Source organism: Periplaneta americana, chromosome 5 (genome assembly GCF_040183065.1).
Source record: "Periplaneta americana isolate PAMFEO1 chromosome 5, P.americana_PAMFEO1_priV1, whole genome shotgun sequence".
Lineage (NCBI taxonomy): Eukaryota > Metazoa > Arthropoda > Insecta > Blattodea > Blattidae > Periplaneta > Periplaneta americana.
Window position 1 is genome coordinate 71,963,431 of NC_091121.1, and position 17,259 is coordinate 71,980,689.

Consider the following 17,259-nt stretch of genomic DNA (forward strand, 5'->3'; position numbering starts at 1 on the left):
TCCGGCATCGGAATTGGAATCCGGTGTGGCTTAGTGGATAGAACGTCAGCACGTAGAGCTGAAAACCCGTGTTCGAATCCCGGTGCCGGAGAGCATTTTTCTCTGCTCCACCGATCCTTCATCATTATACGATAACGCAGAATTCCTGCATGATAATACCATATGTACTTCGGTGCATCGCAATAATATTACAAAATTTTATTTCTACAATTACTAAACATTACAGACACACATGAGAGAGAAATTAAATGGAAAAAAAAGTAAGTTAGTTTCTTATCTAACGCAATTTTATAACAATAGAGGTAATTAAGAATCTATGAAGTCTATGTAAAGTAATGATTAGCCGGGTGTGTGCTGAAGTGTTTGTGCACTGATCTTCCACCCAGACGGCCCGGGTTCGATTCCCGACCAGGTCGTGATGGAATTTGTGGTAGATAAAACAGAAGTTGCACTCTACACCTCCCCTCATCTCATCTATCATCTGACATAGTAAAAACAGGCTGGGATGAAATCTAGGGCTACTACGGGTTTCCGATGTTGATATAAAAAGGATTTGGAATTCCGTGTCTTGGGGCTCATCAGACTACCCATATGCGGGAGCTGGCTTTATCAAGAATGGAGGCAGGATGGTCTACCTGTCAAAGTCGGACTCACGAATGCCAGCCAGGCCACCTGTAGGAGTCGTCTCGGGTCCAGCCCTCGTAAAGCCACCCAGCCAGGCAGAGTAATTGTTAGCACGTCTGACCGTGAAAGTAGCGGGACCACATTCAAATCCTGGTTGGAACAAGTTACGTGGTTGGGTATTTTCGAGGTTCCCCCCCCCCCCCTCAACAACTGAAAGTAAAATTGCTCTGCGTTGGACGTCGGACTCATTTCGCCTTCATTAATTTCAACTTAATCTATTATCTTCAATAGTTTCAGGGCGACAAGGAGCTTCAACAGATGGCATATCTTTAGGGGAACTGCATAGATCCCAGGGAGGAGTGGAGGCTTTCACAGCGGACTACTACAGACCAGAGAGCCACCAGTGCTGTGAATCTCCCTCGGACAGATGGAACCAAGGTGAATCGCGATATCTACGGAACTATGATCTTCAGGTTAGCTTAATATAGAATGCAGAGGGATGTAGTACGCGATTTTCAAACAGATGCTATTGTTCTAAGGAGGCCGCGGAATATCAATAGAGAGACTCCTTCAGACCTGAATGCCGCAGCTGAATCGATAAGATGGTACCAAGCAGTAAAATATGTACTTAAAGGAATGCGGTCCTAAGGACTTCAACAATCATCTCACAATAAGGAGGTCGGCATAATAAGTCTCAGGCTGCGGTGCAAGTCTTCAGTCTCTCCTCGTCAGAGAGAAAAAGAATCTATGGAACTACGAAATGTTCGTTATGGAGCAATTTTTAACATAGGAGTAAATAAGTCTATATCGAAGGATTACTAGAGAAATCCGCGTGCCGGAACCGGTTAAAGGAATCAATGAAAAGCTTTAAGATGGTACGGTATGCTATATTTATTACAGTTACAATATTTGAAACTTACTCGGAACATTGTACGAAAAAACTACGACGCGTACTTTGAAATAATAGTTGTCTTCCTCCGTTAATGCCTTACGCTGTCACGTGATGTGAGAGATGACATTCTGCACTCAACTGTCTTTCAAACTGGGTGAGCACTGTCTACTCGCCTGCAGGATGCTCAATTCTTCGATAATCTTTATCAGAGCTCTAATGTCGCGATTTGGATTTAGCGTGGGCAGTTATTTTATTTAAATTTGGGAAATGCCTGTTATTATTTGGTTGAGAAGCTTTTATCATCCAGTCTGCTCTCAAAAGAGCTGAAAGTAAGAATTTATAAAACAATTATATTACCGGTTGTTCTGCATGGTTGTGAAACTTGGACCCTCACTTTGAGAGAGGAACAGAGGTTAAGGGTATTTGAAAATAAAGTGCTTAGAAAAATATTTGGGGCTAACAAGCAAACATTCTGATGGGGGTAGATAAAAAATTTATTTTTTTTTTCTTCCATCATGTTCATAATGTCAAAAGAAATGCTTATACAAATTCTGGCTATTCGACCGCAATTACGAGGGCCGTAAAGAAAGTGATTTTTCCTGGGGTCGTTTACAGAAAAAAAGCAGAATTGCATGGAAAGATCTATTGAAACAGATAGAGCAAATTGTTGCGTTATTTGTCAACATATTTCCCAGCGGAATTGAGACATTTTTCATACCATGACATCAATTATTGTATCCTTGTATCGTAGAAGTCAGCCGCCTGGGATGGGAACCAGCGTTTGACAGCCGACTGCACCTCTCTGTCGATCCCATGATATGACAAATGTCTCCATTCCGGTGGGGAATATGTTGAAAAATAGCTCAACAACTGCTGAGGCTGTTCCAGTAAATTTGTCCAATGAAAATGGTGTTTTATTTCTGTTAAGGCCCCCTAGCGAACTTAATTTTGTACGGCCCTCGTAACTGCGGTCGAGTGGCCAAAATTTAAAAAAGCACTTATTTTGACATTAACTTTTTTATCTGCCCCCCCCCTCAGAATGTTTGCTTGTAAAAAGAATGAAATTACAGGAGAATGGAGAAAGTTACACAACGCAGAACTGCACGCGTTGCATTCTTCACCTAACATAATTAGGAACAATAAATCCAAACGTTTGAGATGGGCAGGACATGTAGCACGTATGGACGAATCCAGAAATGCATATAGAGGGTTAGTTGGGAGGACGGGGGAGAAAGACCTTTGGGAAGGCCGAGACGTAGATGGGAGGATAATATTAAAATGGATTTGAGGGAGTTGGGGTATGATGGTAGAGAATGGATTAATCTCGCTCAGGATAGGGACCAATGGCGGACTTATGTGAGGGCGGCAATGAACCTCCGGGTTCCTTAAAAGTAAGTAAGTAAGTAAGTTTATTACTTGTCTATCTACTGTGATGATCTACGAACGTGTACAGTTTTAATTAAGTTTTCTACCTTAGCTATTTAACAATTCTCTTTTAATTCAAAGTTAAATACAATTTTATCACTTCTGTAGAAAAGTGTTATTATTATTAGAGTAGTAGCCCTGACCGCGACGTGGTTTTCATTCAAGTTTTGCTTTCTTGCTTGAAGATACTATGAATGGACGCCAAGTTCCAACCGACGTGTCTCACAAGCGAGGACGTGGAGCAGATCTGTTTGTGGCGTAGGGGAGATACACGAGGTCTAACCGCGACTTCTACAAATGAAATCTGAGAAGATGGGAACTTGTTACTTTTTCTGCCTGCAGAATGACAAATGCTGCAACGGATGCATCACCTGTCCGCAGACAGAGACAGGCCTGTGTATCTGTGAGAAGGCAAGGTAAACGACTGTGAGGACTTCGAAAACAAAGAAACCGTTTACCTTGTACTGAAGAAATCACTTAGGCGAGTCAAGATTGTTATTATATGTAGCATTATTACAATGTCTTAATGAGAACTTCAGCACTTTATTTAACGACGCTTTCAACTACAGTGGTTATTTAACTGTTGAAATTCAACGTGGACGAGAAATGACTGACAGGAATTCTGTACTTCGGTACATCGCAACATCATCATCATCATCATCATCATCATCACCACCACCACCACCACCCTAACAGGAGATAGTCCTAGAAGAACTGTTCCGGTCTACAAACGTTTTCCCGCCAGCTCTTCATAGGGCGACCCAGTGATCTTTTTCCTGTTGGTCTGTAGTTCAAAATCGCTCGAGGTATCCTTGTTCTAGGCATACGCTTGACATGGTGAACCCAGTTGTCTTGATATTGATGAATATACTGCAGTACAGGTTCCATTCGCAGTTATTGTAGGATGTCTTTATTTCTTTTATGATCCCATTTAGTGTATCCTGCTGTTCGGCGCATAAACTTCATTTCACTGGCAGTCATTCTATTTTCATTGCTTTTTCGAAAGGTCCATTTACATAGTAACATGATAAACGTAAGTAATCACTTTGTGATTCAAGACGGCGCCTTGTTCCGTCGGACTCCGGCCACTTAGTCACTTGGAATGAGTTCACCTCTGTACATAGTGTATCACATATTGTGACACAGGATAGGCCAGCAAAGGGGAACAGAGAGGTGGAACTTAAAAACTGAGAGAGATTCAATCCGACATGTGAATTTGTATCTGGTGTGGCTTAGTCGCAGTGGTTCCCAACCTTATTTGACCTACGACACACTTTACTGAATGCCCGTGATATCGCGACACACTTATTTGTTTTTATTAAAAATAATAATATAATAATAACGAAACTTCTATTTAGTGTCGGACATCCAGTATTGTACATAGGTCGATGTTAACACGCAATCTAAAAAAAAAAAAAAAAAAATTAGATAAAAACAAAGGTATGTGTCAAAAATCTAACCTATCTATGCTGGATGTCCGATAAAAGATTCTTATTCTCATTTTTGGAATCTCACCTATTTAAACATGTAACCCACTAACATATAACAAGAAAATTAGAAACGTGTTAATATCTTAAATTTGATTAAATAAATTTATAGCCTATGTGTCTGAATTAATCAACCTATATTATATTTGTATTCTATAATTTTGAAATATACATATACTTTTCACGTGCGATATTATTCTTTTCTAGTGTTAATATTATATTATAATATAATTCCATTGCTGCTGTAATTTAAATTGTAATTTAAATTTTAATTCCTATTTTATTTTACTTATTTATTTTTATTATTATTTTTATTTTCTTATATTTCTCTTATATTAATATTGAATTATATAATTTCTGTAACTGTAATTTTAATTCCATTTCCTATTTTATTTTATTTTATATTCTCTTATAGGCCTATTAATATTATATCTGAACTGCGACCGAAAACGAGCGCTGCTCATTCGGTCTCAAATTTTGTTAATACTACTGTATATCCTTTTTTATATTGTTTGTATTATTTTATTTCTATTTCTCTTGTTTGTTTGTAATTATATTCTTTATTCTGTATATTTAAATTTAAATAAATAAATTAAATAAATTAAATTAATGTGAAGTCTGCGCTTGGTGGATTGCACAGAATTTCTCTATACGTGGCCTTATGGTTGACAGGCCAAAACGTAAATCGTCTTCAAGATGCAGCAGTCTGTTCCTTTGTTTATATTTCACTATTTTGATGATAGAAAATGCTGATTCACATAAGTATGACACTTCTAAATGTCTTTTCAGTTTATTCGGCACCATCGACTGATTTGACAAAATATTTCCGCGTATAAGATACTCGAAATTTTGTTCATATTCATCTCCATGCCACGTAAAACCATATTACAAATATTCATCGCTATATTTACGAAAAGCAGTACGTTTTGTGAACCCTAAAGGGAATTTTCGCTCACATTATTTGAATTAGCACTGCTGTCCTCTAACCTAGAACTTGATTCAGATTGTATTTTCCGATTTAAAAATTTGTCCATGATAAAATCTAAATAAAGCATTTTTAATTAATTATAGGTATACTGAAATTGACCAATATGTTCTCGCGATTCTAAACTCTGTTTATTGCTAAGTGGGAAGAGTAAACTTACTAAGCATTGTTGCAGGTGTTCACTTTCATTCGAATTATCGCCAGGCAGAAAAATTAAACTGAGCATTGTTGCAGGTGTTCACGTTTCATTGGTAAAGTCTGTCTCAAAATGAAATGTACCATATCAAAGACTTCGTTGTAAATTAAAAATGCGTTGTAAAAAAACTTTATGGATGGCATAAAATATAATTTTCAATTCCAAAATGTCGCGACACACTCCATGGGGCTGCGCGACACGCAGCTTGGGAACCCCTAGCTTAGTGGATAAAGCGTCAACACGTAGAGCTGAAAACCCGAGTTCGAATCTTGGTGCCGGAGAGAATTTTTCTCCGTTCTACCGATTCTCACCACATAAAAATTTATTGACAACAGCGGGATATAAATATGCGAAATTCGGATACTTAGTATAAGGAAAATAATTGCAACTTCCCCATTTCATCTAAAATTTGTACGAGAAATTTAGGTACTAATATAGAATTATTCTTTCTGTAATATAATGAGACCATAGCCTTTCACAAATCTACGTGGCTTGACAAAGTCATGTATGTACACTCATGTTTTAATGTGTTTACATGTTGGTCTGTGCTTGAGGACTTGAATGGATTAATATGATTTAGGATGGAATAAAATAACGCCGAAGGCCGAGGAAGTTGTACTTCCCCGTTGTTTGCATATAATCTGCAAATAGAGGCCCAGACGTCAGAAATGGACTGCACTTGAGAGACAGACAAGAGGCTGTGCTAATGGCACAGAACGTTATTAAACTGATTGTTCTTGTTGTGGCTGGAAGCCCCCTCCTTCTTCCTGAAATCTTTGCGTGATATCTCGAAGGTTTTACATGCGCAGGATGTTATCCTTGTGACAGAGACCCTCGGGGTGTTTTCAATAAATCCTTTTTAATTGAGACAGAGGTACTCGTGATGTATATATGCGGACAAAAACATAAAACTGCAATTAAGTTTCCTAGATGGACGTTTCTTGGATGCGGAACGGTTCACAACAGGCTGTACAATATATGCAATGTTAGAAGATGAATGCTGGAACACATGAATGAAATACTAAAATGTTTTGGCTAGGTTAATATTTTTAATAAGTTTAGTATTCCTTATTGTATGTATGTATGTATATATGTATGTATGTATGTATGTATGTATGCATGTATTAACACTACAACTGGGTATACACCCGGTGGTAGTGACATATAATATACAATAATAACATTACAATAATTACAGTAATAAACTTACCATAATTTACAGCAATAAAATAAAAAAATATATAAATTTAATTCCTATAAATAAATAAATAAATAAATAAATAAATAAATAAATAAATAAATAAATAAATAAATAAATAAATGCAATAAACCTAGAACTATAAACAAAAACTATGCTATAGTTAACCTAATTTATAAGTACTTCTATTAAACCTATTATCAACTTAAGAATTACAAGTCACCTTAATTGATTACATATCAACTTAATTTATTACATATAAACTTAATTATATGACACAACGTAGATAATTACACTGCACCTACAATTAAATTTTCAGTCTAATCTTCTTAATCTTTCCTTAAACATATTGATTTTGAGAGGACCACCCTGAAAGAATGCCGCAGGTAAGCTGTTCCAGTCTAATATTGTGCGGTTAACAAAGGAAAATTTTTCAAGTTGGTTATTTAACGACGCTGTATCAACTACGAGAGTCCACACCTGTGGAGTAACGGTTAGCGCGTCTGGCCGTGAAACCAGGTGGCCCGTGTTGGATTCCGGGCCGGGACAAGTTATCTGGTTGACGTTTTTATCCGGGGTTTTCCCTCAACCCAATATGAGCAAATGCTGGGTAACTATCGGTGGTGGACCCGGACTCATTTCACCGGCATTATCACCTTCATCTCATTCAGACGCTAAATAACCTAAGATGTTGATAAAGCGTCGTAAAATAACCTACCAAAATAAAATAATAAGTCAACTACGAGGTTATTTATCGTCGATGAGATTGGTGATAGCGAGATGATATTTGGCGAGATGAGGCCGGAATTCGCCAAAGATTACCTGGAATTCACTTTACGGTTGAGGAAAACCTCGGAAAAACCCCAACCAGGTAATCAGCCCAAGGGGGGATCGAACCCCTGCCCAAGCGCAACTTCAGACCGTCAGGCAAGCGCCTTAACCGATTGAGCCACGCCGTTCGCTACAAAGGAACATTTTACAATGTCCGTTCTTTGTTTTCTGCATTTAAACTTCCTAATACGATCAGCCTTGCCTTAGTATAATGATGTTACTAACCTAGCACTGATGTCGATCCTTGCTTTGTGTCCCATCTGGGCCCTAAACATTTGTGTTTAGGTCAAAGATGTAATTCTCAGTACCTGTCATTGGATAAATAAGTAAATAAATAAATAAATAAAAATAATAATAATAATAATAATTACAAGTGAGTGAATATATTCCTATCATATAAATTCAGTCTTCCTGCTGTTCTGGGAAGTAGTACACACATTTTTTATTCTGATAAACAAGTAATGACAAGGAAGTCGGCCATTATTTTAGTCGACAAACTGAAGAATATGACGACACATAGTATTAATGTTTCTATTCAGTTAAAAAATTCGTTCGAAAAGTACATTAAATATAGTTTATAATGATAGATAATGAATCTGTATTTGAAATCAGGCATAGGCCTATACATTGGGCAATTTACTTCAAACAATATAAAATATTTCTAAAAAATACGAAAAATATATTGGGAACATATGTGTCTTCACCGTAATACCCATTCTTTTTTGGAACGACCTTCCATCTGTTAAATATCTCTAACAGTAATTTTGGTTTATATATACTAGTTGCCGTGAGGAGTATAAATTTGGTTGATAATTTCTGCAGAAAATTTAGCCGCATTTAAACAACAGAAGTTGTTACCAGAGGAGCCAGGATTCTTTCACGGTAGATAATGATTCGTTATGACTGAGAAAAGCGACTGTGAGGCAGGTTTCCACCATCGTGAACTTAGCTGTACTACATTATAATTCTTATTCTGCCATAGTTATATTAACACCAACTCATCGTCTGTAAACAGCCAGTATAGCTACTCATAATACCTTGATATTGTAAAATTCCAATTATAGGATCATAGTTGGCTTACTGGTGATGTACTTCAACGTAAACGTACTTCAACGTAAACAAATCTGAGGAGAACGGGAACTTGTAGTGGTAATCCTATGTGTAACAATGACATCATTTCAGTTTTTGCTTGGGGGAAGGCAAGGATTTTTTTAGGGAAGACCTTATAGGTTACATCGTGTGGTGCACTCCTTCCCTATTTCCCTTCAAATGAACTATTTTCCACATCGTAAACTGGAGTAAACTTGACCGTTTGGATAATACATCTTGATTACACAACATTTAATATTACTAAGGTTTATTTTAAATCATCCGTCCTCAAGTGAGGTTGACCACTGGGATCCGAATTTAACAAACATAAAAGATAGGGAAATGAAACGAGCAAAATAATGATTCGATTTGTAAATTAAAACAAAAATTTACGTGTTAACATATAGATGATAGTGTAGAATTAGAAGAGAGGCCTTCAGAATTTCCATTACAATTCTCTGAATCTCATAAAAGGGAATTTTAAAGGATTTAAGAATATTACATGTAAATTTTGGTAAACAACCCCTCGCTCCAAATAGTAAGCCTGTAACATCCCAGTTGTAAAGCGAAATGCCATATTTTTTCACTGAGGTATGGAAGACAAGGTAGATATTTAGCTCGCTTGTCATCATTTATCTGCAGTGCTTGATTCGTGTCTCGTTCAAAGCAAATCGTAGGGTCTAAGACCTATATACTATGTGTCTTTCTCGTGTTAAATTTTACATTACTTCATTAACATGTTTCAGCCTGTTATCGGCCATCTTCAGAACTGGTTGTTGCTGGTCTTGGCGCCTTTTGTTTGTTTTTCCTGCGGGGGTGTGTTTGTGTAGTGTAATGTAAAGTCAAAGAGTGTGTGTGTTCTGAAATTGAGTTGTGTGTTGAGAATTTCTGTGGATGTTATTTATATTTAAAAACGTAATTATATATAGAGTTGTCATAACGCTTTCCTTAGAAATATCTACATTTATTTAGAATCTGTATCATTAACGAAACGAGTATCAATGTTAACTGACTTCTTAGACAATCTGTTGGAACCGCAAAGAGTCCTTGGCTGAAATGAGAGGTAACTGAAGTTCAGGTAGTTTCTCATCACTGGAAGAAACGCTGAGAGTAGGAGAGGAGGAGTGTACTATTTGGTTTATGTGTTTGTATTCACGATTGTATTACGATATGGGTGCACAGGAAACAGGCCAGACAGATAATTGATAGAGAAAATGACAGCGGTGAATTAGAGATGGAATATACAATGATAATTTATACCTGAACATGTGATTCACTCATACCCAAAATGCACAGATGGATAAGTTACGCTGCTTCAGAGATAATCGGCAGTTGTCATCATGCTACGTTTTCCCAAGAGTAACCGATGTATCCGGTTCGCTTCCTGGATCTATATTTAGTCATACCTACGGTGAAATCCATGTTTGTGATAAATTTACTAATCACAATGACTTAAGAAAAATTTTTCCTCCTTCGAACACTAAATAAAGTCAATCATTGTCATGCTTCTATGTTTTTACAGTGTGTGATGACCAGACATCGGATTCTAAGGCAAATGCCTATTTTGTTTCTTTAGGAGAAAAGTAAAAATAATTATTAATATTTGTGTTTCATGGAAATTGAAAGGTATTCAAAGAGTTTTATAGTGCCCTAAAATGCCCTAAAACGGTTATTAGAGCCTAATTTGTTAATATTCGCCTAAAAATGCCTAGTTTCGCATTTTACTCTTACTTTTTATAATTTATACATACATTCACTGCGAAATTTAAGGCATTTAAAAAGTGGAAAGTTTGCTTCACACCGGCCATGAAACCATTGATAAAGGAAACAAAATGTTTTGAATCTCACGATACTCGCAATAGATTTCACCGAATTTAACATGTTTGGAGGCATAAATGCCGACAAAGAACCAACCTTAGTTTTGAAGCAGGCAACAATCACAACATGTGCTGCTACCGATTCAGAGATATACTATACTGTAAAAATGACTGTTTTCGGTCTGAAACCGATTAGCTGTACTGCCCTTCAGAGTGTCATAAAATCACAATTTTTGGAGAAAGAGTGTTTTTGAAATATTTATAAAAAGTCGTAAAACTGCGAATTAGTAGGGTAAACCGTTACAAAATATTTAAAAGAATGGCCCTCCTAGTGTTAACACTACCAGGAAATGCAACAATAAGTGGAACTTTGTATTTTTGTCCAATTGAATCTCAATAACAACGGTTCATTTGAATGCTCGTTAACAGTTGCTCTTTCCCTCACCTTATTTGTGTTGAGAAGTTTTGAGCGGTAGGACGTTTTCCTGTGAAGTTTAACGCGATAATGCCGAAAAATATAAGTGCAAAATCTACATTGATCCGGCAATGGCTAACAGAATATTCAGAATTCACTTATGATAGAAAAATAATATTCTGCAAGATTTGTAGCAAACAGGTATGTAACAATAGTTGAAATATATAAATTCTATTAATTTTAATGAGTAGGCCTATAATATTTATACATTGACTGAGCTATCCTGAGGTATAATTCTTTTTAAGACCACTACACTTTAACCTTTTAAATTCCGATAGTTAAAGTATTTGCAGGTCATTAAAATTTTGATTGTTCGAACCCACTAACTCTGTGATAGAAATACGGCAATACAACAATTATGATTTTATTTTAATTCAGTTTACTTTACATTTTTAGATTTCGCAAGAAAAGAAGTGCCACCTAAAGCAGCATTTGCAAGGAGCGGCTCATAAGGCTAAAGCTCAGCAGAAAAATCAACTGCAACAAACTTTACTAACACAGCCTACTTCATCCAATCTCAGCAGCAATTTCTATGCTGATTTAACCAGAGCGTTTGTTGCTGCTAACATTCCCTGGAATACAATTGAAAATCCGGTTTTTACAAAAATACTGCAAACAAAATATCCCATCTGAGTCGACCCCAAGAAAAAATTACTTAGACAGAATATACAATGAAACTTTAGCTTCAATTCGGGAGGATATAGGTGATTCTTACATATGGGTCTCTGTGGATGAAACCTCAGATCCTATGAATAGGTATATAGCAAATATGGTAGTAGGAAAACTTAGTCCTGATGGACCTTCGATTCCACACCTCGTATGTGTTAAGGAACTTTCGAAAGTGAATAGCCAAGCCATTGCTTATTTTGTAAATAAAATCCTACAGTCTTTATACTCAGGTAATATAGACGATTCTAAAGTTCTGTTGTTTTGTACTGATGCTGCCTCATACATGGTTGCTGCAGCTCCACTTCTTAAAACATTTTATCCTAACCTCACGCATGTAACCTGTCTAGCATATGGCCTTCACAGGTTTCGGAAACAATCCGAAATGAATTTCCTTTTGTCAATTCGTTTATTTCTAACACAAAAAAAAAAAAAAATGTTTTTGTAAAGCTCCATCCAGGATTTCAATATTCAGAGAGAACTTTCCAGATATCCCACTCCCACCTCAGCCGGTTGTTACACGATGGGGAACCTGGATTCAGTCAGTGGTGTATTATTCTAAGTATTTTAAAGAAGTGGTCACAGTTATTGATAAATTACCTGAAACTGATAGTGCAGCGTGTGTGAAAGCAGTGAAAGATTGTCTGAATGACTCACGAGTGAAAAACGATATTGCCTACATAACATCAAACTTTTCTTTCATACCTGCAAGCATTGAACAATTAGAACGTGAAAAACAATCTCTTTGTAGCCAAATAGCAATAGTAAAGGAAGCTCAAGTGAACATACATTCTGCTTTGGGCGAAACTGGGAAAAAAGTTAAAAATAAGTGGGACAACGTATTAAATAAGAATGTAGGATTTTCATTGTAGGAAAAAGTATCAAGAGTGATATCGGGGGAAAGTGTAAATGTTCCAGTAAGTATTGATGTTTCTATTGTACCTAATTTAAAATTTGCGCCTCTCGCATCAGTTTCGGTTGAAAGAAGTTTTTCTGCTTTCAAAATGATTCTCAGTGACAAAAGGCAAAGGTTAACTGTGGAGAATTTAGAAAAAATTCTGGTGGTGTACTGTGCAGATAATTATAATAAAGTCTGAGCATGGAACTGAATTTCAATAACTTAAAATGAGTAATCTTGATATCAATAATCATTATTTCATTAGTTTCAATATATTAAATTTGTGCAGCTCTGTTTATAAATATAATATAGTATTCTTTTTTAATGTTTAAACATACTTTTTGTGCGTATTTTAGTGTATAACTAAAAATTTCAGTGAAAGAAATAAGTATGATACCTTGATGTGCCTAAAATGCCTATTTTCATTAAAATAGAGCCTAATTTTACAAATTTTGAGCTTATTTTAGGCGCCTAAAACTGCAATTTTTAGTGCCTAAACATCCGATGTCTAGTGATGACTGGAGTCCTGCGTATGGTTACTTTGAGTACAAATTAGGTGTAAATGGATCATAATACAGTAGTAACGAAAAGCTTAGACTCGTCTCTGCTTATTCGTGTGGCTGCTTGTATAGTTATTGAATAGTGAGAATAGTATAATTTCAAGGGAAAAATTGTTCCGGGGTATCGATCCCGGGACCTCTGGTTAAACGTATCAGCGCTCTACCAACTGAGCTACCCAGGAACTTCACCTGACACCGTCTCAATTTTCCCCCTTATATCCACACAACTCGAGTGGGCTGACAAGACGCCAGACACACAAACTCTGTGTGACTTGAAATTGTGGTTTTCTGTTAACGTACCTACAGTAACGTATATATTATGCAAGTTTAGTGAAGTCCTGTGAAGCAGACTTGAATAATTTCAAGGGAAAAATTGTTCCGAAGCCGGGAATCGATCCCGGGACCTCTAGTTGAACGTACTAGCACTTTACCAACTGAGCTACATACACACAAGCACAAAAAACACATAGAGTGAAATAATATAACTGTGTAGATTACAACAGCTCATTTTCTCAGAAGAAAAAAACACACACAGATATGTGTATATATATATATATATATATATATATATATATATATATATATATATATATATATTTCTCTAATGTCAATATTTTACTCGACAAGTACTATTCACACAATTCTGATTTTTATTCTTAGCATTTCAGAAACTGATAAGTAAAGATAGGGATTTACCCTCAGAGACTACAAGGTTAGGTATGCATAGAGCGTACGTTGTACGCACGAGAAACATATCCTTCCATTCAATTGCTGCGATACACAACATATTTCAGTTGTAACCTGGCTATACCTTAGGCTTCACGTCATTCATGACGTAACACAACAAACCTAATATACTCATGTTGTGGCATTAATTCCTACCTTTACTGATAAAGAATGGTTTATCCGTCTGCAGTTTCTCAATGAAATTAAAGGTTTAATTACAAATTAAATAAAAAGATTAAAACCTTTTCTTATTTCCAGCCTATAGGAAGTCTAGCAACCCTGCTGCAGTGACTAGGAGACACAATGCTGTTTTTCACACATGAGTTCGTGTGTAGGCTATATTCGTAGGTGAGCCGGCGATGCGCTGTTGCCAAACTACGTAGACTTTAAGCTTAATTTTCTAATGTTAACCATTCATTTATTTGCAAAACTCATAATGGGTTTTATTTATTTTAATGTATTCTATTGCTCCCTTCAATATGTATTTATCATTCCCACTCTATATACAGGGACATCATTTTATTCTTTACTAACATTTCTAATATTAACCTGCCTATACCTTTGGATTAACGGTTGAGAACCGGAAACACCGTTTGCTACCCCCGTCCACGACTGGAGTTCGATGATACTGGGGTAAAATATAAACAAATCACTTTACTAGGTATAGGAGGGAAGAAAAGTAGTTCATCCATTTACCTAAACCAAGAAATATCGCGATTTTGAGTTTTATAATTTTCATTAGGTTTTTGTTTAATAAAAATACAGTACTGTATTAACAATAAATATTTTTACTAACGAACTAAGCTATCCATTCGAACGTATTCATTATGCAGTGTATATTATACTGTCTACAGCAGATTAGCGTACAATAGGCCTATAGAGAATGAAGTTACATTGAAAAATAATCATAATTTGGATATTTAAACACATTTTTGAAAATGTGTGGCCGTTCATTTCGATACAGGCTTCAGTTATTTTGTGCATATTATCGCACTATAGACTATTGCACCTAATTCCAATTACCAGTTTCGTCCTTCGTACTAGTAACTCATGTTGAAATAATTCTGTACCTGCTCTATAAAAGAGTACCTTACGTTCTGTAAATTCAATTTTCACTTCTGCCCGATCCGAAAAGATAAAATTATTCATTCGAACAGTTGTATAATATTACGCAGACGTCCAATTTCTAACAGAAATTAATCTTTTCAGAAAAGAGCTAAGACAGCCCAGCCACTAGCCTTTACAGAGGGGCGAGAAGAAGCGGGTGGGGAAACCGGGATGCGACGTAGTACTGTGTGTAGGACTGTTGGAAGGTTACTAGTAGGGGGGTGGGAGTGAAGTACATTAAAAAACTCAAGTAGAATAAAAATGAAGTAAAAGTAATTATAACACAATGCATTCTTTTAATACATGTTGTAATGAGAAATTAAAGAATGTACGTATTTCTATTTCACAAAACATTACACGCAACTTACTTTTTATTACAGAAGGATCTCAGGAGTTCCAAAATCATGGTGATCTCACGTATCCTTTTAGCGGTATAATGAAAGGATAAACGAGATTGGGCTTCGGGTAAATCCCATTACGTGTATGAAAGTCCTCGAAAAAGACCCGGGAGAAAAGAGCAATGAGAACGAGACGGTGAAGGAAAAGAATAACTGTAAGAGTGAGAATAAAGGAAAAAGAGAAAAAAACTAAAGACGAAGAGAAGAGAGATCTGAGGTAAGACAGGGAGGAAGACGAAGTAGAGGAAGAGGTAAGTGGTTGAACACAATTAGCAGCAAAAATATAAAAATAGGAGGAGGTTGCAGAACAGGAGGAAAAAGACAAGGAGGTGGCAGAATAGGAAAACAGTGTTATTACAGTCTAGTATATACAGTCACGAAGCTTGAGTTGTGAGGGTGCTAGGAACAATAGACTGTGCCGGTACTATTTCGCATTGTCTGTAATGAGGCGATATTAGCGATCCTAGTGGTTAGCAACTATCTGTGGATGCATATTTACTACGTATTGACCTTCGTGACTGTATATACTAGACTGTGGTGTTATCACAATATTGCAACAGTAACATCTTAATTGACCTGCGAAGCATAGGCCTACAATGAATTTCTTTTATACATTTAAACACATTTTAGAAAATTAATTCATATTTTCTTATTATTTTCCATTACTTGAAGATTATAATCTACTACAAAATACTAGATTAGCAATCACTTAAGCGTTGATTGATCGCTAGATTGTTAAATGACTCTGCAAGAACTTTTGAAGTTACATAACATTAAACGAGAGATGCTGTACATAATCTCAATCTCTCTTGTCATGAAACCCTATTACAAGGCTCGGTAGCCCTGAAGCAGAAGGATTTATATAGACGCTACAGTAGAGACGTCCAGTGGCAGACATGTTGTTTATTCTGTCTGTCAGGCCGTGGTACGTCCAGAGCGTGACAAAGCATCGCATGGAGATAACTTCGTGAGAACAAAAATGCTAATAAGCCAATTTAGAAATATAGTGGCAACTATACAATGCGAAAAATAAATGAATAAAAAACATGGGCCTAGGTAATTGAAATTTCTCAGTAAATAGACAAAAAAATAAAGTTTTAATGGAAATCATTCTTATGTGGGATTGTGGTTTTCCTCTAGACGTGTTTGCAGAGTTGTGGTTTTGAGAATTGAGCCACCACTCAATCCCTTAAGGGGAAATCAACCTTGGACCGCAAGCATTCATCATGATTTGTTGAAAGAGAAATTTTTATGCGAGGCCTAATAAATATAGACCATTAAGAGTTTACTTTCGTGTTATTATAGGTTTGCATTACGACAGTGGAATTTTCTTGGAAGACAGAAGAGTTTCTGAAATGTTTTATCAAGCCACAAATATGCGACCTTTCCTTAAGGCTGCTTCGTAAAAACAAAAAAAAAAAACAAAAAAAAAAAAAAAAAAAAAAAAAAAAAAACGTTTTCAAAAGAATGTATACACATGTCTTAGAAATATAAACATAAATGCGATACATTTAGACCTCGAACAGTTCAATACTAAATATTCCAGTCCCAATAGATCAGTCGTGCTTGCGTCTTTAATATAAAAGTGGCGGAACTGAATATTTAACTTCAAAATCTAACTTCTAAAGTGTGACGTAGAAAAAATTTGCAATCAACAACTCCATATAAAGTTGCTGTATGATCTAATAAATATTGTAATATTTTATAGTAACAATTTAATGGGTTTTTATTATAAATTATAAGTACAGTGGCAATTTAGTGCCAGCCAAATTACAAAACAAACTGTATTCATTATATCATTATCATGATTATTTATATCATGTAAAATAAGCTAACAAAAGAGAGGGTGAAGTTCTTTTCCTTAGTCGCTGTCTCAGATTTTGAG

The 17,259-nt window shown here is 36.0% G+C and overlaps 1 protein-coding gene across 2 annotated transcripts in view; it reads right to left on the reverse strand.

Annotated features, from left to right (window-relative positions):
* Nucleotides 1-17,259, reverse strand: part of Wnt2 (Wnt oncogene analog 2) — a 662,858-nt gene that overhangs the window by 17,214 nt on the left and 628,385 nt on the right. The window lies entirely within an intron of this gene.